Source organism: Nasonia vitripennis, chromosome 5 (assembly GCF_009193385.2).
Source record: "Nasonia vitripennis strain AsymCx chromosome 5, Nvit_psr_1.1, whole genome shotgun sequence".
Lineage (NCBI taxonomy): Eukaryota > Metazoa > Arthropoda > Insecta > Hymenoptera > Pteromalidae > Nasonia > Nasonia vitripennis.
Window position 1 is genome coordinate 8,910,792 of NC_045761.1, and position 27,968 is coordinate 8,938,759.

Below are 27,968 nucleotides of genomic sequence, written 5' to 3' on the forward strand. Positions count from 1 at the left end.
TCACTGTTTTTTAATGCACTACTATTTGAACATTCTCGTATAAAAAGTGTTTTTAATATCTGTGCTTAACCAAAAAAAAAAAAAATGAAGAACTAGAATGCCAGAACTGAATAGATCAGACAGCTCTTAAAATCCAACGATATAAAATTCCAGTCCATTTCAATGGTGCAAGCGGTACACCTATTCAAAACGCACGACGACAAACTCCTCTCCATCCCAACAATACGTACAGCCACATCCGCGTATATATCTCACAGTCATCCTTTCCAAAAACATACTCCTCTACAGCAGTGTAACTTCGTATACGCGTAGCCCTGTATAGAGGTAAGCGCGCAAGCTCGCCGCAGCTCGTCCATCACCCGTACACACGTATACATACATATATCCATCATCACGCAGAAAGAAGGCTCAAGCTTCAGTTGTGAGACTTGCGCGCGCGCGCGCGCGTTTCGACAGGTGGCTCCCTGCAGCGAGTCGCGGTAGCAACTGCCGGTCGCAAGCTCGAGGGAGCGCGAGCGAGAGAGAGAAAGCGCGCGCAAGCTTTCCAGCCCCTGCGCCGACCCCCTGGCAGCGGCGGCGGAGAAGCAACCCCCGATGCGGCTCACCGTTAGCTCTCAGTGTCAGCGCTTCCGCCGTTGCGTTCACGTGCCGCCTCTCGATCCAAACGCGAGCATCATCCACGCTACTCATCGCTTCTCTCTTTCGTTCCTCCCCTATATAAGGTCTCGATTCTCCTCTCCGTACCACACACACACACACCGTTGTGCTTGCAAGCTCAACATGGAAATGGACCTTCTGTGGCTTGGCGCAGGCTGACCGATTCCCGGACGAACTACTTGTTACGCTTCGACTGCGGCGCTAGTCGAGACACCGTTTATTCGTATCTGCCCCATGTGAACCAGGAGGCTCTTTTCCGGGAAAATCTTCCGCGCGCAGGAGAAGTCGATTTCACCGAGTGCGCGAGAGTTTTCGGAAGCCCGCCGTCGCGCGGATATTTACGTCAGAGGCTGGGGATCCTGAAAATTTGACGAGCCCTGCATACGCGTACGTAATATACACATACACCCGCATGGACTTCGATGGGCGGATGTCCATGGAATTTTTCATGGCTCCCGGGCTGATGTAGCGCGAGTGAAGTGAAAATAGCCGAGGAACCGAATCGCTTGGATCTTTTGACGTGATTTATTCAACGCGTTTCTTTCTTTATTTCTCGAGTTTCTCTCGTCTCGCGCTGAAGAGAGGATATTGTGTGCTTTCGCTTGTGAGTTATAAATTTAGTGGCAGGATTCCTTCTGGGAAGAGAGAGAGAGAGAGAGAGAGAGAGAGAGAGAGAGGAGCTGGTCCCGTAGTTACACTGCACTCGAAGCTTTATTAAGTGAGTAAACTGCTCTGTTATTTATTGTGGAACACGTCGCAGATTCGTAATTGATGGCGCTGTATGACTTAGTTGAGGAGTTTTTTTTTTTATAAAAAGAACGTACTTGAAGCTTGACGGACGGCTTGTGGTGGATATTTCGCGGGGGTGTATTTATAAAATTTTTGTTTGGGATAATTGATTAATTTTACACGCGCTAGTCGGCTGGAACTAATTTAATTAGATGAGAGCATATAATTACGCGAGGATATGAAACTTAATTATTTTCAAACACATGAGAGAGAAAAAAATACTTTGGACGTAATGATCTAAAAATTGATAAAAGATCAAGTTTGTGTGCCTAGAATCAATTGCGATATAAGCTTACTATTTCAGCCATCTGACTTACCACCATGCACTGGACTTGCGGATACTTGACGAGGGAAACGGAAAAACGTCTGTGCGCCACCTATCTTTGTTGGTTAGAGACGATTTTCAATCTAGGAAAATTAAATTATAATTTTCTTCTGTATAGAAGCAATTTTCAATTGATTTAAACTAAGCATGCCACGTTTGAGGCGGACGAACGATTTTGATGAAAAAAAGATATGTTTTGATTTAAAGAACACTGTACGAAGCTTTATAAGATTTGTTGGTACAAATATTATTGTTTGAGTATTAGTAGTAACATACGAACTTATAGTATAGGTACGCATATAATTAATATTCTAGCATAATACAGCTTCGAACGATGAGTTAAAACTTTCATTGTCACATAGTAGTGCTTTAATTTATAAATGAGAGACGAAAGTTTGTCGTTAGAGTACCATAATAATAAGCTTAAGATCGAGTTTTCCATTAAAAAATAACTTTGCTCTCGTTTCTAGCAAAAATCGAATTTAATAATCAAATCTGGCTCAAGCTTGTATTCTCATTCGCTCGTAAACGCACAGAGTTTGAACTGATACATCCTAGATTTTCCGCAGTGCGACTCTGTTTTACGCATTTTCCAAATGTTAAAAATATTTTACCTTCTCCCAATATATTATATAATTCATAAAAATGCCGAGAGCAACAAAGTTGTTTACGGATAGAGCTTTCCCTTTTATAAAATATAAAACGCATAGCGCATCTAAAAAATGTTTTATGCATCGCTGAACCGTAAAATTTTAAGTACCTCGATGCAATGCACGCGTTCGCGATTTTATTCAAAAAGAAAATTTATCCTTTACGATAATCGCGATCCTGATTTCAAACGATGCTATTAGCTCGAATACGGTTTATCTTCGAGTATACGCAAAGCTAATTGTCGCAATTATACCAGCGTACAGCGAATCGTTTTCCATGCAAAGCAAAACAGGAACAAAGAAAAAAATCGAGCCAATAAAAGCCGCTCTCTTCAGAAGCCAATGAGCTAGAAACATTGAAACTGGCTTTTTTTTCCACAAGACATATTTTCCCCGAGTTAAAGCTCGGAGGTGCTTATAAGCCCTCTAGAGCTTCGCGCGTCGCTGATTATCGTTGCGTAGAATCCGTGCGCTTCCCTTCGTACTTTTTCTAGGACATCTTTCTCGGCATATAGGCGAATTCACATTTTACGACGAATTGTATACCGCATAAGAACATATTGTTGGTTCCATTTGTTTTGTCAGGCTTCCTCGACCCACTTTTTTTTCTTCTTCGATTGCCCGAGCGAAATGCGATACTCTCGCGCGGCGACGACGTGGTTGCCGCGAGTTGTTTGCGAGAAAAAGCAAGCGACACCTTATACCACTCTATTACACTCCTTTTCTTTCCGTCTCTTCTCTTCTCTCTCGCTTCGAGATTCACTCGTCCCGAAGAAAAAATCTCGCTTTCGTCAAACCCTCGCTATTATGGCCCTGAAGCTCCGATACTGTACTTCTTATACACCCTTGAGAAATAATGTCACTCTCTGCAAATGATTAATACACGAGAGAGCAGCTCAAGTTTTAAAAGTATAAATTATGAAACTTGGGGATAGTATTATAAGTTTAAACAATAGGATCTTTCTACGCGGCGCTATTCGCGTCGATGTTCGCTGTGATATATATATATATATATATATATATATATATATATACACACACATACACACACACGCATACTTCGCCTTAAGTAAAATCGCGCGAGAGCTGCAGGAGAAAAGTTTCGCGCTACAACTCGTCGTCGCGCATTTAAGCGCCACGTCGTTCACCTGGCAAAAAGTTAACTCTCGCGAGTATTATATTTTTGAATAATTCACATTAGCTTCGTCATTATGTACGCGCTATATATGTGCTCTACTATAATACACTTCGGCGACGAGCAAATAGTTATCAAGGTTGCAGGCAAGGAATTACAGGCCATCGTAATACAGTCATCAAGTTGCTCCCGGGCGCGCACTTCGTTAATCAAGCCGTTATATGCAACGCGTGTATAGCTATATATACATCTGGAGAGCACCACCGAATGACCCAGTGACACCGGAAATCAAAGAGACTAGTCTTGTTGGGGTGTACGCCCCCGCTCTCCTCTTTTGTCGCTAATCCTACGTGTGTCTGCCTGTAATTTCGGAGGATTTTCCCTCGGTCGAGGATTATTGGTCGAGAGCGACGTTATGACATACGGGACACTCTCGTGTGTGTGTGTGTGTGCGTGTATAGGCCATTCGAGACATATGACGCACGTCGCTGATTGGAGCCTCCTTTAACGAACGTTGTAGGTAGTTATGGTTTCTTGTTTGCAGTCACATTCTTTTTAAGAATGCATAATGTATTTGAAACAAATGTTTTTCACGCCTGGCATGTACGAGTGTTTGGGTATCATTTTTATTCGGCTGTACAAGGGTGGATTTTATGGAGCGGGTGTTATGTTATTGTTGTAATATGCGCGTAATTGTATCCACACGATGCGCCGTACAAAAACTTAAAGATATTTACGAATATGTCCGCATTATGATGAAACGTAAATTTGGAATGTAAATAATTATTATGATCAGGTTTTTTATAAAGAGAAAATAAGAAAACGTTTCGGGGTTCCAGATTTTAATTAAAGAATTTCAATATATACCCTCATTCCTTTTCTCCCCAGTTTTTTTTTGCGTTCCACATAATCCAAATGATTCCAGAACGCATACGGCACTAACAGGTTAATTAAAGTTGCAATCTTATTAGAAAATAAGTGGATACATTAGCAGTGCCGCGGAGCATAGCGCTGCGCGCAGACCAAACTTTCCGAGCTATCTTCTTTTTAGAAAGTTTCACTCACAACTAGATCGCAACGCGATTTCAGCTTATACTTTTCGGTTATTACACTTAATATCCAAATATACCGGAGGTTATAATCCACGCTAAAAGCCGCGTTTAAGACGCAGAATTAAAGCGTCGTTTGTGAATTACAGCTCTGAAGTCCGAAACTTTCGGCCGATTTATTATTTACACCGGCAATTTACACTCCACGCGAGGATTTCTTTTTTCCAGCTCTGCTGCGAATGTTTAGAGATGAAGTAAATCTTTTAAGTAGCCCTATCTCGCCGTTTTAAAGAGCTTTGCGCGAGCTAGCTACATTTCTGCGCACTGCTTTTATGAGAATCTCAGCTTTATGGTTTTTGTTCTGTGTATTGCGTTTTACGTCGGTTTTGATACACGGTTATAACTCGAAAACTTCAGGTCATAACTAAATGAAATTTCACGCGGCCCGTGTTCAAGTGCTCTTTTATCATCGTCGCGCTTATCATTTTCAAATGCCTCGGCGGTATACAAATATTTTCCAAGAATTTTATTTTTTCCCACAGTTCGCACTGCGTACGTTTAACTTTTCTCTCGCGAAGAAAATTCGAAATCTCAAGAGATGACAAGCGGAAGATCGCGACTTTTACTTTGTAAACTGCGTTCCCCCGAAGGACTGCATTCTCACACTCGCTCGACATGACAAATCGAATCTTCTCTTCACACATACAAAACCAAAACGCATTATACACATCACTCGTGTATTAAAATTAAAACCTACAGTCTACTCGATATGTATAGCGAGTTTCTCGCAGCAGAACAAACACTCGCCGCAGATTCAATCAGCGTGGGCATAATCTCAAATTGAATAACGCAGTTTGCCGACGCGAGAAAAAGGGCCGGCGCAGCGGAAAAAGTGACAGGGAAGAATTACCGGTGTGCTACACCGCCCCCCAGAGAGGGAGGACACTTCTGCTGTATCCTATATACGCTTCTCGCTTTCTGCGCCGTAAATCGAATGAAAAAGCCGGCGAATCTAAAGGAAACAAAAAAGAAGTAACGAGCCAAGAAAGAGTGAGAGAGAAGGTGTAGAGAGACGTCGCTTGCTCGGCCGCTAGCGCGCGCATGTCGCTCGCTAGATATCGAGAGCAAGGACGAGTCGTCGAGGCGAAGTGCCATCGTGTGTATAGTTAGGTGCGCGTCGAACGTATACGAGCCGATAGTAGACGACGAGCCTCCGTCGTAATATATCGAGGGTCAGCGCGCGCATCGTACCCTTATAACGATGAGCCGCTGTGCGTATGTGTGGACAGGGACCGAGGAGGGAGAAAGTGCGGAGGTTTGGATTTTTTTTATTGGAAGGGTTTGGAGAACATTGTTTTTTTTTCGGGAAATTGGTTGAAAATTTATGTAGAAAATGTAGTAGTATGTTATATGCACGTGGGTAGAGATTTTTCTACCTTTTCAAGAACGTAGTTTATTTTCCGAAGTGCATGCACGTGAAGTTGACGACTATGAAAGCGGAAACATTGTTTGCGTTTCTAGCAAATCTGAAGCGTTCTCTTTTTGAAACCTTTGAAATCCATTCAAAACTGGTCAAGAAATTGAATTAGTTAAAAATATTACAAAAAGCTCGCCTTCGTAAGAGGGATGAAGACAGAACCAATGTCGAGAAGTCTTTGAAAGCTCCGGAAAATTGCCATACATCCGTGCTATCCTTCGCTGCTAACAGAAGGCGACAAATACCGATAGATTCCAATCTCGCTCGCCTTGTCCCCGTCTTCCGGAAAACTATAGTTTCGTTCTAGGGGGAAACACAATAACTTGTTCACCGGAAAATCGGGGAATCCCCGACGCGATGCACGTGTTATACGTTCGTTTAAAGCACACAATATACACACGTACACACATAAACAGGACGATACGGGTGTGAAAAGTTTTCGCGCGCTGCACGTGAAAGGGAGAGCTCCGCGGGAGCACAATATACAACGAATGGACTCTTCGATTGCTCAATTTCACGCGTTTCTTGCGCGCATAGCGTCGCTTCGGATGGGTTCCAGCAATTTTAGGCGGAAGCCCGAGACTCTTTGTTGCTCGCACGCCGACACAACACGAAGTGGGTCAAACTATAGAGGGACGAGCCCTTTTTTTCACTTTCGTGAATTATTAGACACGTGAGACTCGGACGACGGCTCGTATATCCTGTGCTTTATGAAAAATGCGACAAAAAGGTTGCGTCAAAAATGTTTTCGCGTGCTTTGCTTCTAACGTTATATTTCGTTTGTACAGCGCAAGCTTGAAAAAGAAGATTTTTTTTTCCAAACTTTGCCGATAGTTGCGAAAACATTTCGAAGAGGAATCCCCGAATTCGCCATAGAAGCATCAAGAGAGAGGGTCTCGAAAATTCAGCAATTCCGCACGTAAAACAAAAAGCTCCGACTTGCAGCCGCATACACATCCGAGCGGAAACTAGAGCTTACTCAGGTAGAAGCTGAACATGCAAATCTGAAAAGACGCAAGAGACTTTAAAGGCTGAGAGACAGAAATGCGCTGTACAAAAACGTTTGCACGGCGGAAAATCTTTTTCGCAAAGCCCCTGCACGTCGTAATATTTTCTCTATATCTCTAATTTAACGCACGCGAAAAAGCTCGCCTCTCAAATTAGTATCCCCAGAAGCAGCAACAACAACACGGCTTAATTCAGCGTAGATTCGAACGAAACGGCAATATCCCTGCGGAGTTACTCCGAGGCAAGTTCGCTGCCGTGCAATCAAACGTCGAATCCCCCGTCGCGGATTTAATCGCGCACACGCCGAAGCTATAACGTCGCGCAGTGTCCGCGAGTCTCTCTCTCTCTCTCTCTCTCTCTCTCTCTCTCATCGAATCGATAAGCCGCTTAGGATTCCCTGCGTGTTGGACTATGTAAATAGTACAGTATAGTGTCTCTCGCAGTTCTGTTCGCTCGAACGAACTGACTTTATACACGTCGAGCTTTCTGTGAATGACTCGCGTTTTCTCGTGCAGGACTTGTCGTAAGATGCCTCGATACCCTCTTAATTAAACCACGTCGGCGAGATGAAACCGCCCGAGTGTGCCTAATCGTCTTTAGAAAATCGAGACAGTGACGAGAGCTTTGAATAAATCGGCTCTGTTTGCGCGAATGGATTCGGTTTGTACACACGTATAATAAGCGCTGTCTGAAAGTTGCGACGACATTTCACCAGCGGCGCCCGCGTGTAGCTTGTAAATGACATTCAGCGGGGGGAATCCTATCGTGTAAAGCGGACTAGCTGTAACAATGTTTTTGTGTGGCCTTCAAACTTTAGAAACGCTCGTCGCACAATAAACGCTTTCTCTATCTCTCTGCGAATGATTCTGATGGGGGACAGCGTTTCGCATATAAAACTTTTCTGACATCTCGAATAGAGCGATGCTTACGTAATTATTCAACGCGAATCGTTGAATAATTATCGCCGCGTGTGCGTTTAATCGGGTCGCAAAAGCTCGCCGGGCATTAATAACGAAAGTTTATTTCAATGATATTTTCATTTGTGGCAGTAGTAGCGTACGGAGTACTCAAACGGCTGAAGTAGTAAAACACCGACAGAGACTGCGCGCATACGCTAGTTTAAGGCGCGGCTTATGACTTAGTTTTCCCTCTCGTATTGTGCGCGTCACACATGGCACGTGCTTTGACATAAAAATAACGCGCTCGCTCGACGACTAGTCGGTTCAACTATTTTAGGGGCGTATAAGTAATACACAGCGCGCTTCCATTGCGTTGTGCGTCTGATCTAATTTACTTTACTTAGGCTAACACGAAATTCTTGTGCCGCTTAAAAATTCATCCAATTTCTTGGAACCGTATATATTCCAAAGTTTATAGGGTGAGTGTACGGGAGATTAGGTTTGTTTTCATACCGGAGAGCTTTATGTGCTGTGTCACGTAGCTGTAAATTTCAGCGGAATTAATCAATGTATTACAGTACCTTGTCTCCCAGAGGCAAATTATCGAGTCGTCGTCTCGGGCTCAACAGCGCTCGAATGGTAAACACAGGAACCGTAGGCTCGCTGCCAAGAAGCTGTGCTTGCACTTATGCTTTATAATAGAAAATTGCTGGCTGTTGTGTTGCCGAATCATTTCTTAAACTATCTCTCTCAGGAAAAGCCACGAAAGAGTCGTTCTTACGCAGCTACTCTTCCCGATCGAGGTCGTTGCTTCTAATAAGCCGCGCAGCCCGATTTCTCTTCTCCAAGGCTGCGCACGGCTTATCCCTAATTCAGGGAAAGCTCCGTCACTCTCTCTCTCTTCTTTTATTTGGGAATTGAGCGGGGGGTAATCTGAATTCTAATGCCCGCTCCTGTAAAATACGAAATAAGAAAAAGGTGAATTTGCATGCAAAGCGCAGGTTAAGTCTTCGTAACGCTGATGGAAGGAAAGTTGTATACGCAGAATCATGCTGCGAGGTGAGCTTAATAGAAGTTTTTTTCTTCATGGCGCGAGACGTCAATTTGGTTAAGGATATGTACTGAAATCGGAGGCTTCTCGTGTTCGTTGGATAAAAATTTCAGGCACGTAGTTGTTTTTGTCGAACTCGAGAGTTGAGTTAATGTATGATTAATGTCGTGGATTATGACGTTTTTTGTAAAAGCTCGATGATAGATGATGCTGGACGAAGTGTAATCAATTTCTGAAGCTATATTTAACATCTACTGTGAGATTCGTAGATTGGCAATTTTCTCAGTAGTTCACGGGCTTATACTTTGTTATACGTAATCTTGTTTAAGTAGAAAAGAGTGTGTACAGTCAGACATATATTATGCACGCCTTGCGATTGTGTAAGAATACAATGCTAATATTGACTCACTCGTATGGTATCATCTTGTTATTGAAAGAAAAAGTTATAAAACTAATGATAAACAAAATATAAACTTTTATAATATTAATTTAATATTCTACCGATGCACGCAAGAAATCAATAACTGATAAAAACGTATTGAGTAGCTCTGAGTATTTGGCAAGAAATGTAGAACCATATAGGGCTGTATGAAAGAGCCAAAACCTAAAGCGTGAAAGAAGCACTTCGCTTTAGCTGGTTATCGTCGATAAATTTGTGTGAAGCCTTGCTGTTTTCGGAGAGAGCGATTTCTTTTGACCAATACAACGTGATAAATGGGAATGAAAACCTACGATACTTTTTCTTATAAAATAACTTGACAATCATTAAGAATGTTTGTAATAAGCGGATGATTGCATTGCTATAATTAATTATTGTGTGTCAAAATATCAAAACGGATTACCATTAGAATATAAATGTCAAATAACGCTTTGGTGAGGTGAGAAACGGAAGAGTATATTTGACGTGTTCTGAATGATTATCTTTCAGCTTAATCTTCACACAGAAGTAGATAAGATTTAAGGGTGTAAAAGAGGCTGTTAGACGCTTTTTTCGAGAAGTTTGATATAAGGTCGTCAGTAAATTATAGTACTGAAAGATAATAATTCTTTTGGTATTCTATTGGTAAATGTACGAATAGCTCCTAGTTTTTTGTAATCCACGAGCTGCATCGAATTAACTTTTTTATAATATAAATGTATAGCGTTTTTCATTCTTTCATAACCGCGTACTAGTCGAACAAAAGAAAAAATTGTTTTTCAAGGTTCTTTTAAAACTGAACAGTACGTTTGATTGCGAAACTCAAAAAATATGATTTCAATTTTGATACCTAAACGATTTTCTTTTCTGAGGAACAAAATCCTATCGAACAAAAGAAAAACTCTCGGATACCAAAAAAGCGAAAAGTTTTCTCCAGGGTCGCGCGAGAGAATCGATTTCACTGCAAAACGGCTTGCTGTATTACGCTTTTAACTTATAGCGTACGCATACATATTGTGTGTAGATTTTGACGAGAATTGTAGGTTCCAAAATGCCGCAGAACTTTCGAGATGGTGTACACAACCATCAAAAGAACGAACGCACCTGGTACAACCTGAATACGTCATTCCCTATGCGACTAAGAGTATAGTCATCACCGTGTCACACAAGCTATTTCGTGACCGCACTTTCGCAAACGCCATCGTATATTTTATCGTTCATCCGGCAAACTTTCCGAGTACGTACTTAATTTTCGAAAGGAAATATGTCTCATCGGGGACCGATGTATATGCAGTACGCACTTGTACGTCCCATCATTATAAATCTTCATCGCGCTAAGTCCATGTGGTCATCAAACACTTCTTCTTCGAGCTTTGGGGAGCCGAGAGAAAAATGAGCCGAAAATATAAATGGACGCTAGTCGCAGAGGTGGAGAAATATAATACATGTACAGAGAGAAGGAGAGAAAAAGCTCTCTCTCTCTCTCTCTCCCACGCGATAATTTACGATGAAGAGTTATGAGGGCCAGCGTCCTCGAGGCTGTCGCTTTTCCCTAGACTGCAACAGCGGCGGCGGCGCGGCGCTGCACACGTCCATAAAAATCATACGACGGAACGGTATCTGCCTTTTTTTACGGCTCACCCTGAAAATCTTATCGCGGCGAGGAGCGCGCAAGCGGATGCGGAATTACTCGCGCAGCTCTTCGGCCAACGTTGGGCTTCTCGCTTTTACGAGCGTCATTTGGATAGTGTGCGACTTTCCTTGCGCTTTTTTCTCCTCTCGCTCTTTCTCATCGACCTTTTTCTTTTCGCTCGCGAGGCCCTTTCTCGGCTGGGGTGGAAAAATTCTCGGATGGTCAAGTCGATCAGCATTACGAGGCTCTCGGGAGGATAAGAAGTGCTACGACCGATGAGGAAATTGCCGCGGCCGTGAAGAGGAGGGGAAAAAAACGAAGGATATAGTATACGCACTGTCGCGCTCTCGAACGCGATGACACGATGGGAAAAAACGATACGCTGGCGTCTACTACTTCGACGCGTTATTCGATTTTTCGATAGACCTTTTTTCTTGGAAGCGAACGAAAATAAAACGAGGACGATATTGCGCCGAGAGACCAATACGCTCGGTAATATCGTCGCGTATGCAAAAATTGATTGAAGTCGGATGAATAATACTTCGTCGTCAAATTTATAATCTAATTCTGGGTACGACTCGCCCTCGTTATGTATTTTTCTTTAGAACCCCCTATTCGCGAGTTTCTTCGAGAAAGCTTATATACAATTTCCATGCGGCAATTTCCAGCAAACTATCCATAAAATATGGCGTGGAATTTCTATCGATGAAAAAACCAGCATAACGTACCGGATTGGGGGAGAATTTTTACCCTGATGAGAGAATCGATCGATTGAAAATTACGTTTATGACGGCAATAAAGATACACTATGTTTAGGATTATCCTCGAGAAGCCGACGTTTCGAGATAGCGAGCTGAGCTACTTTTAAGAAAATTGAAGTCTAATTAAATTGATCAAACGGGGTTATCTTGTTTGAAATGCTTTTAGGGTTGAAATGATTTTATTCGAATTTTGTACGTTTAGTAAATACCTCAAATGAGCACTTGCATCGGTCTGATTCATTTGCTAACGGTATGTCTTCTCGTGAAAGTTCTCCTCAAGCCCTTACTTTACTTCACTCGAAGACACGACTGCAGCGAGGAAACAATCGATTGTGCGCCCCACTAAATTCAACAAATAATGAATTAACGTACTTCGGCTACGTATCGAACGCCGAGAGTAGTATACCTATATTGTCCGGGAAAACCCGCAAGTCCCTCCACTGCGATTTCAAAAAAGCGATTGAAGTTTCGAAAACTGATTTTAACGTAATGATATTTTATACAGGTTTAGTTTTAGCTGAAAGCACATTTGGATAACAAATGCGCATTTCCATATGATTTTTATATGACGTCATTTGTTTCCCGTAATGTAAGATATTTAACAACAGAGGAACGATAATTTTTCAAACTGCCCGAGTCTAATTGCACATGCTTTCGTAACGAGGAAAGCACTCAAATTGTCTCTGTTAATCACTTGCCAACCAGCACAGAATGTAATTTAAGTAGCATCCGCGTAAAAAATGCAAGCGCACAAGTCTGAAAAATTAGCCCCTATCTGTACCTCTTTATATGCGTATATTGTCTACATTATAGGTAAACGTATGGCAAATTATTTATCTCCAGCCCAGAATATAAAATCTCACGTATTTGCTCATCGGAATCGTGTTCCTATATATACATACAATTCGACGAATCATCGACTACGTCTTAGAATCACCAACACGGCGTATGTAGGTGAAGAGACAGAGGGCAAAATAAATCGAGCATGTACAGCGACGACGATTACCGCGGACGATTGGCCGAGACACTGCTGCCGTCGCGCGCGGATCTGGGTCAGGAAATAGATGATTCTATGCGATGCGGTAGGTTACAGCTATGGATGGATTGACCTTGAGCTAATAGAATTCAATTTATCAGGATTATTCGAATGTACGTGTTTTACTGAGTATTGGGCATAACCTTATGGTAATTTTTTTTTTCGTCATTTAAAAATTCTTTTATTTTCGTACCTTTGAAAAATTCAAACCTGTGCGTAATTTTCGTTTGTCCTTGTCGGCTTTTGTTTCTCTTTTCAGTTATACGGGCGTCGAATGCGCGCATATTCCATATGTGTAACTGCGCAAGAGAAAAGCGAATTGTTAACGGCTCTGTAATTTTTATTCGTTTCGTGCTTTTCATTCCTCGTACGAATCAATTTTCCTTATTGTCACATCGGGTCATGCAAATTGGCAAAATTATTTGCATGCGTTAACGCTATTGTTGTGCTTTTTTGCGAAGGCACATATGACATGATTCATTCAAGGCAAGCTTGCAGGAAAAATCCAGCTATTTTTAGTCACCGGCGATAGGTGGCGCATAGGCGCTTTCTTATTTCCCTCATCACAATCTGCTTGCAGAATGTTTATATAGAGATGGGAGCCACTTATGCCAAAACTGCCTTGTAGGTCCTAGTTGGGCTACTCGTGCTATAACTGTCTAAGTCTATATTAATTTGTATAAAGTTTACATTTTATGTTTCGCCAATTTAATTTCATACAAACATTCATGGCCAATTTTTGAGCAAACGTTTCACGTAACAGTTCGTCACATAACAAACAATCAGCAGCAGAAAACCAATTAAAAATTAACGATCCCTCGCTGCAAAACGTGCCCAAAAAGAGAGCCGAGGGACGTAACAAAAGAGATTGAAGCTTGAATTGTCGCAATTAGAGGTGAAAATTTTCTAGCTTCCTCGCGTCGCCCTCAGCGCTTACCTACAAAAACGCACACAAGTCAGCGAAGGATTCTCTTCAGCCAAGCTCTCGGCCCGTATGCCTTAACCCCCTTCGGTTTCTTTTTTTATCCGGCTCGCACATATGAGACCGGCGGCGATGCTACTCATTAGCATAGCTTTCCGCTGGCTTTCGCCCTCTTTCCTCACTTGCGCTCTTTCGGCACAACCAGACAATTAAGCAGCCAGCCTTTGTTGTAAGTGTCGTGGTATTACTGCACTGCTGCGACGTGGTATGACTGTATGTAGTTATCTTCGGGTGTTCATGGAAAGCTGTATGGGTATGCGAGCTTTTGCAGTAGGTGTAATTGAAATTTAAATTTCAAGCAGAGGATTTGTTTTTCGAACGACCCACTTTTGTGAATATAATTGCGAGGATTCGAATTTTATCGCCAATTAGACTAATTGGATGTAAAAATGTACGAGTTGTTAATTGAAGTGCGATTCGTTCGGTTATGATTTAATTACTTAGAATATCTTCACTAATAATTTACCGAAGCGGACTGAAACGAGTGAACTTTTAAAATATGAATGACAATTATTGCATTATGATACATGCATTACAGATACTCCACCAGTATAGGGATACCGCATACTGAAATATTAATAACCAAATTCCCGATCAAAACGTAAAATAAAGCTCAAAGCTTTTGCCCTGTGCGAGGTACACTCGCTGGAATATCGTGATTGATAAAGAGGAAGAAAAACAAGATGTAGGAACAGCGAGATCCAGGTAGACTGGCTCATCCATCGAAAATGAACGAAAAAAAGTATAGAGGAAAATTATAGGTGGAAGAAGCGAGTAAAGAGAACAATGGCTGACGCGGGGAAGTCTCGCGGATGCAGCACAGAGCGATGAGACCGTACGACAGAGAGGAGCAGGGGTAGGGGGATAGATGAAGTCCCGCGTTGAAAGAGAACGCGCGCGCGCGAAAGAGATAAAGCGAGATAGGCAGATAAAAGAAGGGAAAGAGAGCTTACAACGCCTATATCTGAGGAGAGCTAAAATCTGCAGCGCAAAACCTCGTCAGCTCTTTTTCGGATGTAGCTATGCGATGTGCTGTATATGCATTCGCGCGCCCAATCCATTACGTCGCAGTTAATTAAATTCAGCGATGCGCGACTGAAGAGCTATGCGAAATTCCGCTTGTTGTTGTTGCTGTTGTTAGCGTGGACTGCGGCAGTGCTATTCGAGTTATGCATGACGTGCCGTAGTTGCAGCTCTGGACAAATTGACCGAGAATCGCATCACTCTGTTGTTGGGAGATGGAGGATATTACCGAATAGACCGACACTTTTACTCGTTATGATGAAGATGTGCGAGAGTTGATTGAAATGCAACGAGCTTCTGGGTTGATGGATGGTTTTGAATAAAAATATGAAAATACTCGTTGTTTGCCAGCATTTTTAGTTTCGGGTTCTGGTTCGAGTTTATTCGCTGCTTACACGTGGGAAATCGACGGATTGAATTCGAGTTTAATGGGCGCATAGTGTGCGACGTTCCGCGCGTGTTTACCAATGCCGATGAAGATTTAGGTATTCATATATTTTTTTGGAGGCCGGTAATTATCTTGCCAGCGATATTGATTCGCAATGTATCACAGTTGTAATTACAGCGATTTGCCGGCGCTATTATTTACGATGTTGATGTTCATTTTAAAATAAAGCGAAGCCTCGCGATCGGATTTGAAAAATCGAGTCGACTGAAGTATGAGCTTAAAATCATTCAATCTCATTAGAACGATGCTTTCAGTAAGAGTAAAAGCGAGCCTCCCAGAAGATAATCCACGAGCAAAGAACGAAAATCGATTGGAACGTAGCATCCGATATTTCTGATAAAAACCGTTTGACGACTCCAAAATCAATATTCCAGTCACTGGGGGAGTATCTCTCAGTTAATCCGAAACTTAAAACGCGAAGAAACGATATTAATTACCAGTCGCAGACGTTTTAGCGTATCCATACCTACGCAGACCTCGTGGCCATGCACACATGTACGGCATACAGCAGAGCGTAAAATCGATCGCGACGATCAGGCGCGAGCCTTAAATCATTCCATCCGCTCATGCATACGACATTTTAGTTAGCCGGCCGCACAATCTAGTCGTAGCATCGCGGCCTACTTGCCAATCACGCCCTTTGCATTGCGTGTCATCGGGCCTCGCATTTGGCTCTCTGTACTTGCGTGTACATTGTACACACACACAATGACGGGTGCGACGCTATGGAGGATCGCGAGGTCGTCCGATGCAATATGACTTGCTGCTGAAGCAGATTTTGTTATGTTAATGCAACATCTTTGTTTACAAAACTCGTGCTAAGAGTTAATTTGCTTTTTCTCATCTCTCATAATACGCACTAGATGTGTATTCACATTCTCCACGCAATTTTCCCTCCTAATGGAAAATACCTTTGTGAGAGAATTAAGTGGGAAAGGTTCATGCGTGTAATCATAAGTGCATTTATAACGTATACAAGGGTGTACGAGAAAGTTGGATGGAATGAAATAGGCAACTCTCGGTGTATAAGTGCTTCATAAATATCGTTGTTGTGACGCTGGGCCTAACTGGGGCTCCCAATTTCATTAAGACCTAATTTCCATCGTGATCGAGACAGCAACGTTGCAGAGGGAATTGATGGCGCATAGTTTGAAGTTTTTAATTAATCTAATTTAAGCATAGCGCTTCGAATTTACTTAAGGCGAGCGAGAGGGCTTGTATGTACGTATACACAAGCTAATGTACATTGGATTTTTCAGTTATTCTCGTAGCTAACGACTTATAATACTCGCAATAAATAAACGAAAGAAATTTAATCGCAAAGTGTGAATCCGTTAGATCAGTTGTAAATATTCTCGAGCACTTAACGCGATGAACAAATATCCAAAAAAGTACATCATCTATTTAGCGTGTGTATGCGCGTTAGTGTCGGAGCCAAACAAAGACAAACCGGGGCGGCCAACGATGTTTGCGACTCCTCGTAAAATCGACCCAATGACGATCGAACGAAGGACGACACAAGATAGCCACTGACGACCTACGCGCATACGTCCAAAATCACATTGACATTGAAAATTAGCCTTAATACCACGAGATGCACGAACTGAAAAGCTCGCGTGACGGATACAATCTAATCGGCCTTCCCATGCTGTACGTGTTTTACTTTTTGGATGATTATACAGTAAAAGAACCTACAATCAATGTGAATCAACGATTCTAAAAGTCTTTTTCCAGCTGAGATCGAAAGCAAAACAATGTTGTTCAAATTAAATTTAGATTATTACGGTTTTATGGATTGATTAAAAATTGTTTTGAAGGACATATCAAACCCTCGAGGATTTGTTTTCGTCTCGTTTTCATGTATTTAATTTTCCCTCGGGCTTTCAGAGAGAAAATTCGCGGAGGATCCCTCGGAGCATCGCGTCTTTTCTCGGGTCTTAAGCATGAGGTTAGAATTGAATCAGGCTGGAGCACGACGTAATTAGATCACACGGGATGGAAAGAGGAGCGAACGCAGGAAGGACGACGGGCGATGCGACAGTTCGAGGGACGACGTCGGTTTTATCCTTCCGAAAATTGTGAAAATCGAATTACGTCCGATTCTTTTAATTTAACTCGACTTGACAGCGGGATTTACGATCTTTAGCGCGCTTTATTCTTGAAATGTTTCTTACTTTTGTCAAATTTATTTAAAAAAAGGTGATTGACACTAATACTATTGTGATGCACGTTACATGATTTATTAAAGTTCACGACACGTCCTGATAAACAAATTTACTACCGAAATAATCCACACACACACGACCTACATTACAATAAACACCGAAACTGGCACGGAGCACAATTTTAATTGACAGCTTTGAGGGCTTCAGCAAATATAATTGGATCCAAAATAATCATCGCACACTGTACGTCACCACAAGCACTCCCTATATACACAATAATAATTATCATGTTCGAATACATGCAAAGATACTCGAAAGCAGCACAGCATGCGAAATTGAACCTCACACTACAGGTACATACAGAGCTCGTTGAATAGAGTAAAATGAAGCCTTTGATAAGCAGCAGCAGGTGTCCATCGAGGATGCAACGCGACACTTGCGCGCAGGACCGAGCCGTGTCTTTACAACCCAAACCGCGCGGAGCTTATACGCTGCGACCTTATCAAATTGGATTCTCCCTTCGTTAGTTATGCATTATATCGCATACTAATTGTTCCGGCCTGGGCCGAAATTAATTAATTCCATTGCGCCCTAGCGCATGCAAGAGTCGAGCGCTCGTGTGAAATTCGGCCGCCTCTTCATTTCGCGCAGCAGCAGCAGCAGCAGGAATTAGGCTTGCGCTCAATTATTCAAGCCCGACTCTCTTCCCTCCACGTGTGTGTGTTTGTGGATGTATACGGCTAATCTTCAACAAGCGTATCTACAGTTGCCGCACCGAAGCGAGAGCTTCTTCTTCCGACTGCCGAGAGCACTGCAAACGGCTTTTTGATGCTGTGTGCAGTTCCTGTTTGTTATGATTTTTTTTTGTCGGGCTCGGCTTATTCACGAGAGCGAGAGCTTCGTTAATTCTGCTGCTACTGCTACTGTTGCGGACGGATGTTTGGTTTTTATCCGTCGCGTTTGCTGCTGCTGCCCGGGCTCCGAGTGTTTCCCGGAATTGAATTCATTTTTCATCCAGAGAGAGAGAGAGAGAGAGAGAGAGAGAGAGAGAGAGAGAGAGAGAGAGAGAGAGAGAGAGAGAGAGAGAGAGAGAGAGAGAGAGAGAGAGAGAGAGAGAGAGAGAGAGAGAGAGAGAGAGAGAGAGAGAGAGAGAGAGAGAGAGAGAGAGAGAGAGAGAGAGAGAGAGAGAGAGAGAGAGGGATTTTTAATGGAATGTTAACATTTTTAGTAGAAGGATGAAATGCAAGCTCGAATTTCCGGGATCGCTCGATGCTACGAGGTGATTTCGCTTATTTTTAAGTCACTGCAGCAGTAGAGTAGTTATGTTCGTGTTGAGGAAAAGGAAATTTCACAATATTACTAAAACTTGACTAGAATTGTGACCAATTTGTTTCTTCTGCCCTATGTGCATAATGTAGACGCATGATCGAGTGTAGCCACAGAGGTCCTCTTATTGTGCTTGCAGAATTACGGCACGAGTTTCTTCAGTAGCCCGGTGGGAAATAACTCTGGAAGTTCTCTTCTCCTTCGACGCTCTAAAAATATATCCAGCCTCAATTAAACGTCCATACGTCCCTGTCATGTTCATTATATGGAAGCTAATGTGACAATCCGTTAATGCGATTCGCGAACGCGCGATTTTTTTTCCTCTTCAATCCGATTGCCATCTGTCCATCAAACTATCGAGGCCACTTTGATCGGAAAGGCAAGCATTAAAAACTAATTAGAATTTATAAAAGGAAAGCTTTCACAATGGAGATCCGACGACGAGATAAATTAAGAAATTGTCCGAGTTTTAATGGGATGCGATTCCTCCGCGCACCGTTTACCTATTACTACGCGTCCATAGACCTCGTTCGCAAATGAAGCGAATGGTTTACTTTCTTTTGTAAAACATTTCATTTTTTTTTTAGAGCTTGAAAGCTACCCCCTTCTCAGTTCTTTCGACAGAAATGCTCTTTCTGTATTCTTCGTGCTTTATTTTCTTATTTTCTTCTTCCATTTTAAAGAAAATACGTTGCACAATGTCTATAGATACTAATCAGTAAATTGAATTTTCCTATATCAACTGTATCAATCTAAAGGAAAAAAATAAACGCTGCAGAAATAGAATCAACGCGAAGTAATACTGCAAACGTAAAGTCTTTCCCAGTCGCGTGACGATAAAATCCATCGATTGTGTAATAGTAATATCGCAATCGAACCGAACAACGAAGCTGCGCAATATTCATGATCATGCGACGTTGTACACGTATGCGTCACGGGAAATTACTTGTCGCAAGCAGCAAATCAGCTCGCTCCGAGCTCGATTATCCGTTTACAGGAACTCGCGCGTTCGATCATTTTTCATTAAACGAATTTACATATTGCGAATTACACGGCTCGATCACCATGATATCGAAATGTTCGCTTTGTGAACGACGGCGAAGTGGACCCAAAAGAGGAGCAATATAAAATCGACGCCAAATAGTGGCAACCCTCTCTCTTCTCTCGCTTCATTTTCGATCGAAAGTAAAGTGCGCATTATCCGACTGCGAGCAGACGTAATATCGAAGCGAAAGCCGGCAGCGCATTACTTACACACACTCTTCATAGCGTCGGCGAGATGCAACAGCTTCAGTACGCCAGAGATAGAGCTAGAGAACGTCGACGGCCCTGCAAACTCTCTGCAGGCAATCTTGCCTGAACGGCTGCTGCTGCTGCTGCTGCACTGATGCGCGATGTCGTAACTTTTACAATTTCCACCCTCTACTCTCGAGAGGAGAAAAAGGCAAACCACTCACTTCTCGCTTAATATATGTATAGACCGCAAAGCAAGCCGTGTACGCATTAGCGGATGTGCTGTATTACCTCGAGCTTTATTCCTCCGCCGAGATATCGCGGGGAGAGCTTTTTCGAGGAGTTTGTAGATTTTAGCTCCGTGGTGATCAGCCCTTTTGTGTCATGAGCGGGCTATTCGTCTTTATTTCTTCACTCGTGAAGATAAAAAGCTCATTTCCGTTACGTACTCGACTTCAGAGCTCTTATGATGCAATTTACGATGGAGATTCTTTTACGACGAGTGCAAGCTCATTCGAGTCGAATGGCGCATGAGAGATATTACGGTTATTAACGCACTTGAGGTAGATATACGCCGTGTTGTTTTGCTACGTTTGATTTGTGAGACGAGCGTGTGTATTTTTCTGGAAAATTAAATTCTCGGCGTCAGTTTTTTTTATCGTTTCTGTAGGAGTCTGCATAGTTATGTATCGATTGCGGTTATGCGACATGAAAATTCGTGCTTTGAGTATCGATTATCGCTTCAAGAATATAGGTCAATTTTGGATAAAAAAAATCAAAAGGAATTTTTTTCAGTTGCCTATATTTCGATCTGGAGTCAATAGCTCTTATCGGCTTTTTTCTCGAACGACGGTAAAAGCTCTTTTGCGCTAATGAGCCTTATTTGCAAGTTCGGAGTAGAGGTATAACTGATCCGTTGGTCGAACCTCGCTATTCTTTCGTTAATATTGATCTTTTCCCTTATCACTGAGTTTTTTCGAACCTCTGCAAAAATCTTTCAAAAGCCGCCTACAACGAACACAGCGAGTAAAGCGTAATTCTATTCCGCAGCGGCAGCGTCGTAAATCCTTATTAAAATCGGGTAATATATCCGTCAGCGAAAGACCGGCGCACATGTATAACAGATGCGAAAAAAGACCGATCGTATATACCTATATATGTTGCATCCGTGCCAGTGCCGTCTTGGCAGAAAACGCGCGGCTATTCGACCATCAGTGCTTTCGCGCGCTTCTCCCTCTTTCGGCCCATTATTCACAATTTTCTATACGTGCATCCGTTTCATCGTGGCGCTGACAGCCACCGCAGGTAAAAAAGCTTCGCAAGCGCGGCGCGCGAAAAGTGTATGATGTAGAGGAAGCCCGACGAGCGGAGACTTCATTTATAGGTAATAGCGCCGGTCGATTTTCGTCCATAGAGTACAGTGTGTCGGCTGCAATTTCGTTTGCTACTTCATATAGTCGACCCGTTTTCGTTGCTAGACGAGACTCGTGTCCCGCGCGAACGTATCTATAGACAACGTTACTCTCTCTCTCTCTCTCTCTCGCTCGTATTAACGACGCTTCTGCATTAACCTACATAGTCTCTTAAAATAAGCTCGCGTTGCTTATAAGCGCGTGTATATGCGCCAGGTATACACTCGAACGTATACGAACTTTGCGAAGTGTATAGTAATGCACAAGTTGAGATGCCAATGCGCGCGCGAGAAGCGAAGCGAAACAGGAAGTCTAATAGGCGATGTTATTCCGTCGCTGTATATACACACTCTGCGCACTCGCGGCGATGTACACCAGGGTTTCATCCCCTTTTCCATCTTCCTCTCGTTATCGATACATCAATCTAGTAGTCTCGTTCGCTCTATCGATCCTATATCCTCTCCCTCGAAGCGCGGCAAGCAACGCGGAACGCCGGAAAAGCTCGAGCGAGTGAGCTTCCGAGCTTGCTGGAGAATAGAGCAAAGTTCCTGTGTGACAGGAAGGAAGGAAGGCAGGCAAGGCAGGCTACGCGTCGGTGGAAGGGGGAGACGATGCTATCCGACACTTATTTCGCGGTGGTGTGCAGGGATCAGTCGCAGCTGTTGCCGAGCGATAAAGTGGCTCCGTGGAATTCTTATATAAGAACGCGACGCTGCGCGCTGTTGTTGCTCCTCGGCAGTTTTTCTCTGCGGCTCGTCCCTTGAGAGAGGTATTTGTCTGGGAAATTTCGCTGCTTTAATCGCGCACAATATGCGCCGGGATTGCAAACTCGGAAATCCTTCGTGTGTCTTTGTTTTTTCATCAGTATTATTATATTTGATTCTCGTAATAGGTTATATACATATATAAATTCAATATCGGACGTAGACGATACGTGGCTCGAATCGCAAGGGATCCCCGGCCGCAAGCTGGAAATTAAATTAAAAATCGCGTATAGGCAGCAATAAGCATACACGCGTGGAAGTTTTTTCTTTCGAAGTTGTTGGCGGTGAAATTTGAAATTCAGGAAATCGATTGGCATAAAATTTTTACGCGTTTCCCCCTATGGATTCGGCCGTAAAGCGTAGGCCCCATATGCTGCGTAGCGCAGCGAAGCTTGTGTTTTCCGCGGATAATATAAAAAAACCTATTCGGCGAAAGCGACTTTTTTAGTCGATTTGTGTTTCTTCGTATATTTGATATCGCGTGTGTTGCGCGCAAGCCGAAATCCGCGCGGGCCAATAATCATAAAAGTTTCACGAATTTTTTATGCTGCCGTAGTGTGAAATTGGATGTGTCTCTACTTTTTATGATCATGATGGGTGTAATCTTTCGAAAAAATCTCTTCAGGATGGTGACTGTTATAGAGAGATTTTTCAATCAAATAATCGTATCTGAAGCAGATATCTACAACACAGTTATTTTCTCATGTTGTCTATTGTTGCTTCTGTGGGCTTAGAGTTTCTTGTCAAAAGTTCATTTCGAGCAAAGGCACACAATGAGAAAGTTTTAGGGAACCAAGAAGATTTCGGCTGTAAGAATAGAGAGGGCAAGGTAAATTGCGTTCTACAAGTTTCATAAAGTCGTTTAAATTTTACGCGCTCGAATTACAAGGAGCAAGAAGTTCTATTGCAAAAACATAGGTGGTTCGCACCTATGCAACGTCAATGATTTAAAAGCAAAATGTATCGACAAAATCATAACAATTCAACATACGTCAACACACGTCGGAATAACGAGGAGAACAAGTAAATCGTCTATTGACGCTTTGTCTCACCTGCAGAATTTATTCAGCATCGAATTAACATTGAATTACAAAGGAAGACGCGTCAAAAGAAGTTTAAAAAAGAGACTATAAGAAAACACAACTCGACTACACCACAAAGCTTTCCCTGAAGTGCAAACGCAGACACAAAAGCTTTCGTCCATTATAGCGTACTCTCCTCGAATATCCAATTAACTTCAGTTATGCTCGATAACATGATCGACCCGCAACTACCACCAGCTTCCTATATAAGCGATCTCTCTCTCTCTCTCTCTCTCTCTCTCTCTCTCTCTCTCTCTCTCCCACTCCATCTCTCTTTTATCTTCTTTCTCGCATCCATCCTTAAGCGAGTTGCGCGTCCCTGCCTCTATACATCGGCTCCGCAAGCACACAGTCGTATTCAATTTCGGTTTCAAGGCGACAGCCAGTGGGATATCGATCGGCTGCTCTTCCCGTACACTCTTATTAATTTTGCACGTTGCTCGCTGTCTGTGTGTATGTCTTCGATGTTTGCTGGTAAGTACGTGTTTGTGCGCAAAGCTCGGCACGCGCCGGGAGAGCTTTATCCTCCTCGAGTAACAAGCGACGAGTGGAGATTTGTGGCTGGTGTGTGTGTATGTGCCTTTTTCTCACTTGCTTGGATTATCGCTCGCTGAATGCATTTATTCCGTTGCGTAAATATCGTTAGAGTTGATTTTGTCGTTTATGATGCCGAAATTTGTGCGAATATTATTGTAGTAAATAATGCGTTATCGGTGTTGTCAATCGAGTCTATTTAATATGTGATATATTTCAGTGATCCTAATGTTTTGATCGTTAATTTTGGCATCGTTTAGAATTTTGTGCCGATAGAGTGATGATAAGTCGCACGAATAAGAACTCCATGAAACAAACGGAATTGACATTGAAAAACGCGTATTCTCCACTGCTATTGATTTTCTTTCTTTCAGCAAACACGATAAATTGTTCACACAGGTATATACATTCAAAATTTGTACTGTGTAGGCAAAATGAAAAGGCATGTATCAGTATTGATCTGCCGATAAAAAAAATACTTTACTATATATTACATTTACATTCGCTGTTATACAAAAAACACATTTTATAATCGTTTTCTCGTATATTGGATCACGCATCGCAGCGAAGGTTAATCTGCAGTCTCTGTATTTATTTTAAATGGCTTCTATCAAAAGCTTCGCAGGAAATCCAATTAGAGTATTCCGCGCTTATCCGATGGAAAAATACACCATCGACGTTAAATCAATCGTTTAAGTTCAAGCTAATTTTAGCACATGGTCAAATTCCCAATTTCTCTTCTTAGAAACACTGTGTATATATGCCCACAAGATTATCCAGCTCGAAAGAATGTATGTATATAAATACTTAGGGAATAATACCAGATAGCAGACGAGGGAAAAGCTCCGAAAACGTGCATTTATTCCCTCTTATTTCACTATCGGGTACAAGCTCGATGAAAAAAGTACAGCATATTGTACCCAAATAACATCGGAAAAGAGAAGAAATTAAAATCGCTCAAATATAGCAGAGACGTATCAATAGCCGAAGGAGACAAGAGGCGCACATGAATACATGGCTTATCGAGGCCCAGTCACACTCCGCTATAGTAGAAGCTCTCGTGAAAGCTTAACGAAACGAGAAAAATCGAGCGCGACCAATGGAAGGCGCCGGGCTGTATAATGTAGGGTGAGACGGAAAGGTATATACATTTCGTTGGCGTCGTCGACGATGACAACGTCCAGTGTCGCGACGAGCTTTCGTATCGATTGAGAAACAATGATGCTACATCAATTCTGGACTACAGACATGTACACATACCCGCACACATGTGTGTGTCGCCTGGCTGACTATACACAGCCCAGGCGAACGGAAACGAATACGCTTTTTTCCAAGCGAGCCTTCCACACACACGAGAGCTACGTCACGATATCGCTAATTTTAACGTGACGTCAAAGAACGGAGAGCTCGCTGTTATGTATAACGCGTGCTACATGTTTAACGGTCACTATGCCAAATCGAATGGCAGTTCCCCTGAAGCAGATAAGCAGATAATGCCTGCTAATAAAAAGTATGGAGGTAGGAGCGACATACATTTTCTATTTTTATACAATTTCCAGGGATCGATTAAAATAATTAGGCCTCGCGCTGTGTGTGCGCGATATACCTTTCTTTTTAATTGCATTGCAAATGAGGTGTATACTTTATAAGAGTATAAATGAAATTATTTATCAGCGTTGATTTATCCATTTTTTTATTGTTTTGATTTAACGAAAAAGCATTCTCGTTTTTTTTTTTTTTAATGGAGAGAGCGAACAAGAACTTGATATCTTTGGTATTTTTCGAGATCTATATTTGCGAGATATTTTTGGTATCGAGTCCGGGGAAAGCCATTTAGTGTTTTACTCGGTTTATTTTCACAGGTGTCCTTCATTGGTCTACTGCGAAGTATCTTTGAAAGAGGTTAACCATGCGGTTAGTATAGCGTCATCAATATATTTCCACACTATGCCTTCTTGACTATACGTAGGGTATAATATAATAATTTAATTGAATAATCAATTTAAAATAGTAGTTTCAATTTGAATTACTGGAAATAATCAATTTCGCACAGTATTTAGGGCGTTAAGGATTATGTGCACTCAAAATGGATGTACTTCATTAGGCAGTGTGATGCAATGTGTTCATAAATGGAAAGCCAGCGTTAATACCGCTAACTCTCTCTTCTATTAATTTACAAGCTATATTACGGTCGATCAATAATTAAATAATAGCACCATCATGATGTGGTATAATAAGTAATAAAATCTATATAACTTTTATAAAATATCGATCCGAATAATACGTAACATTCGTTCCAACAGACCTGCCAATTTCAATTAAACACTGCATTGCAAAACTTGGCAAGCGTTGGCTTGTTATCGCAAACTGTTGATATGCAATTCGCACAATGTTGACTCATATGCGGCATCAAATGGAAATCGCGGGAAAGGACGTTGTATGGATATAATAGGAGCGCACGGATGACTGGTTTCGTCGATTGTCAGAAAAAGTGATTCGTTATCGCTTTGTTACGTTCGTTCCCATAGTGACGCTTAATCGGAACGCACTGCTCTCTGATAAGCTGTCAGCCTTAACTATACGCAAACAGCCGAGTATATTTACTGGTGTGAATTGTCGCTTTTTGTGGTTACGCAAATTGCTTGATATTTCAATTGAATAGACGATACGATGGTATCAGTGATGCTGATTCCGTGATTTTGCACTTTCATCGAAAATATCTATTATTTGTTGACAGGCAAAATTCTTTTTTTCTGTTTCAGGTAAGTGTGCCGCGTACAAACTGCACAGTATATACCGCATCAGCGCACGTGAGTTCGAAATTCATTGTTTCCTATGCCTATCATTTTTATTTTATACACGGAACGAAGCCATATTTTATCCATAAAATTCGGTTTTACTATACGACGCCTATCGAGCTTTGCTCGTAACTTTCGATCATGAACTGGAACAAGTAAATTACGTAGCTGACCATACCCGGCACTATATACACTATTCGACACTAAAAGCCCCGATATAATACACCTTTTCCAGTGAAATCACGTTATACTATACAATATTTCACCAAAATCCTTGACAGTTCAACTATAAAATCTGCATTACAAACATACGCAGCTATACCATTAAACTCGCATGTTTACGACGCAGCCGTTAAACTTCAGCTATAGTCGACGTTTTAATTTTTCAAGCATACCCCTTCACATCGAGATCAATAATTCAACTATTGTACATATGAGAAAAGAAAATCCCACCAACTGCTTGCACACATCCTGGGCTTCATTATGCCATAACAAGCGGAGGCATCTCGGTAACCGATATAACGGAATTAGCAACGGGGCGCGTATTAGGGCTTGCGCGCGCGAGCTTTGAGTCTCTGCGCAGGTAGACCGCAAACTCCTGGGCAGGCGCTTATACATACACACTCTCTCTCTCTCTCTCTCTCTCTCTCTCTCTCTCTCTCTCTCTCTCTCTCTCTCGCATATATATAGTTTCCTCGAACTGGCGCGCATTAACGAGCAAGAAGCACACGCACACGCGCGTTCGAGTCCCGAGGCCATATCACCGCACGCGCGCGCGCGCCTGCAGAGGAAGGAGAGTCAGGCATTATATTCCGCAGCCATTTGTCCGCGGGCGCACAAAATTTGCGGCTGCTGCATTGTTCGTCCGCGCGCGCGCGCGCGCACATTGCATCAGCCTCTGGCATTAATCCGTCGCGTTGTAGGTATGTGTATGGTATACGATCGCGCAGACAGACTACTCAAGCGTCCGACTGCTGGAGGCTAATTTACAGTCGCCTCGCGCAAAACGAAGCTTCGCGCTGGGGTAGTAAAATAGCCGGATGCTCTTATCTCGAGCTTCTGTGTGTTGCTATCGCCAAGTTCAGCCTCTACAGCTACTGCGGAATCCAATTTAGCTCGCGGAGCACGCTCAATGTGTCTGTGTGTGTATGCGCGCACATACGCATCCCCCAAGAGTATGTTTTCGGGATGCGGTTTGACGCGAGGACAATGCGGCTCTTGTCACCGGCAAGATTGCTTTAGCGCCGGATTGATAGTCTGTGACGTATATAGATATCCATACCTAGCTGTCTGGGAAGATCGTTTATGTCCGG

At 42.5% G+C, this 27,968-nt stretch overlaps 1 protein-coding gene across 19 annotated transcripts in view; it reads left to right on the top strand.

Annotated features, from left to right (window-relative positions):
• Positions 1–27,968, top strand: part of LOC100679723 — a 72,317-nt gene that overhangs the window by 2,950 nt on the left and 41,399 nt on the right. For 12 of the 19 annotated variants that reach the window (XM_016990020.3, XM_031931737.2, XM_031931741.2 and 9 more), the window contains exon 1: positions 578–1,375. The exons of 2 other annotated variants lie outside the window; for them this stretch is intronic. The gene's annotated coding sequence lies outside the window, so the exon portion shown is untranslated. Of the gene's footprint in view, positions 1–577; positions 1,376–26,619; positions 26,668–27,968 lie in introns of those variants that run through there. 5 more of the 19 variants (XM_031931731.2, XM_008217447.4, XM_016990019.3 and 2 more) reach the window with 4 other exon arrangements.